Source organism: Tupaia chinensis, unplaced genomic scaffold (assembly GCF_000334495.1).
Source record: "Tupaia chinensis unplaced genomic scaffold, TupChi_1.0 Scaffold144482_1, whole genome shotgun sequence".
Lineage (NCBI taxonomy): Eukaryota > Metazoa > Chordata > Mammalia > Scandentia > Tupaiidae > Tupaia > Tupaia belangeri.
The window spans coordinates 3,725,456-3,727,809 of NW_006204341.1; the positions used below are offsets into that span (position 1 = coordinate 3,725,456).

Consider the following 2,354-nt stretch of genomic DNA (forward strand, 5'->3'; position numbering starts at 1 on the left):
GGTGATTTCTCGCTTTCTGTCTCTATGTTTCTCTCTGCCTGCCTGGCAAAAAACCCCGTGCCCTATAGCAAAAACCTCGCCAAAAAAAAAAAAAAAAATTTAGTTTTGCTTTTTAAAAAAGTATAGTTACTAGAAAATTTAAAGTTATAGTTGTGGCTTACATTTATAACTATATGTTTTTGTTGAGAGGGACACTCAAACCTCTCCCCCCCTCCTTATTTTCCAGTTACCCTATTTCCATCCTTAAAAATTCCCTTTGTTCTCTTCCAAAAGAGCATAGTAAATTCTTCCTTCAATAACTTCGCACGTCTGCTTGGCATGCTCTCTCCTCTTAGCAGAACTGTCTGGCAAAGGCCTACCACTGCACCTCTCCTTGAATGATCCCCTCCCAAAACCTGTTTTAAATGCCTGTGTCTGTAATACTGTGCCATCCATTTCAAACCTTTGCCTAGTATTAAACCACATTCAATTATCATTCTTGGTTTACTTTTGCATCTTTTAAGCCTGGAACTGATTCTCTCTGAATCTCCTGCATTGAACATAGTTTCCAGGTTAGAATGACACTCAGTAAATATTGATGAATACAAAAGGAATTAGTTTAGTATATAGGAAATCTAGATGGAAACCTTAAGATTTACTTCCCTGAATCTGGGTAGCTCTAACTCAAAGACAATGCCACCAAAGACAATACTCCTCCCTCCCCACCCCACCTCCCAGAAAAAAAAACAACAAATAAATACCAATAGTAACAACAACAACAAAAAACAGAAATAGTTTCATGTAAAGCTCATAAACATTTATTTTCCACAAAACATTAATTCCCATGAAACCAATGGGAAAAAAATCTCATGTCCTTGTGTTCTTATTTTTGTGTTTGTAGATTCAATGTCAAAAAGTTACAGAAAAATAATTTTGGGGAAAAACAGCTAGAAACAGTTCCAAAAGAGACAACGTCTTAAAAAACAGTCATTCAGTCATTTCATATAAATAACACAACTTTTCATTCAAGAACAGAGTGGTTCTGCAGTGGCGGCTTCATCCATCTTCAGAAAGGCTGTTAAATTCCCTGGTAACCACCGTCAAAGGGAGTGACGTTGTTTATTTGCACATTGTAAGCAGTAAATACAGGCCCTGAATCATGAGTCCCAAAGTTCTGTCCAGAAAAATCTCCGTCATAGCCAGTAAGAATTGGCTGGTAACTATAGGCACTATGGAAATGACCATACGATTGATCAGAGAAAGTAACCCCTTCAGTGCGGACTGAGTAGGGAACAGGAACCAATATAGGAGACAGGACTCCACCACCTCCAACTGCCCTGCAAACATTTAGGTTGAACCCACAAACAGCAGGGTTCACCCTGAAAGCAACTTGATTGGGCCCCAGAACAACTTGGTTGCCTCTGCCAACAGCAGGATTAGCCCCCCAAACAACGCGATGGGGCCCCAAAGCAACTTGGTTGGCCCCCAAACCAACTTGACTGACCCCCAAAGCAACGTGGTTGGCCCCGAAAGCAACTTGGTTGGGCCAGCGGGTATCTTGATTGACCCAGCGGACATCTTGGGTGGCCCAACGGACATCCCGGTTAGCTCCGCGAGCACCTCGGTTTGCCCCAGAGATGGTTGGGATTGCTCGGAAGCCGCTTTGGCCTCTGTAACGGTTGCCCGGCCCAATGAACGGAACATCTCTGCCTCCTCTGCGCTGTGGTCTCCAACTTTCTTTCGGGAGTGCAATTTTAATTTCACACCTCCCGGAGCCAATGAGATGGTATCTGGTTTCTAAGAGCTTCCTCACCGGCCGTTCGTCGGTGTACGTGATAAAACAGAAAGCCCGTCTCACATTTGTTCCTGGGCTCACTGGAAGCTCAATATTGGAAATCTCTCCAAAGGTCCCAAAATACTCTCTGATCTTTTCTTCCGACATACGGGGGTTCAGCCCACCCACGAAGACCTTTCTCGGAGGGAATCTAATTTCCAGGGCCTTGGCCCTTTTCAGCTCTATTTTCTTGCCTTCTAATTTGTGCTCTTTCACTCGAAGCGCCCTTTCGACGGCGGCGCTATCTTTGAAAAGCACGAATCCAAACCCCCTGGATAGGCCAGTGTCCGGATCCATTTTAATCGTAAAATCTAGAATCTCGCCAAACTGCGACAAATACTGGATAAGCATTTCCTTACTGGTATCACGGGACAGGCCCCCGATGAACATCTTACTGGCGTCGTCCTGAGTCTTGCTGGCTTCTATCCGGAATCCTTCAGGTAGTCGGTTTACTTCACTGAGTCGGCTCAAAGCGATGCTGATGGCATCCATGGTGGCGAGGTGGCGGTGGTGGCGAGGCTGGCGGGGGGGGGGGGGGGGG

The 2,354-nt window shown here is 45.0% G+C and overlaps 1 pseudogene; it reads right to left on the reverse strand.

Moving 5' to 3' along the window:
- Window positions 1–858: 858 nt before the first annotated feature.
- On the reverse strand, window positions 859–2,305 carry LOC102477572 (heterogeneous nuclear ribonucleoprotein D-like pseudogene; annotated as a pseudogene).
- Window positions 2,306–2,354: the final 49 nt, after the last annotated feature.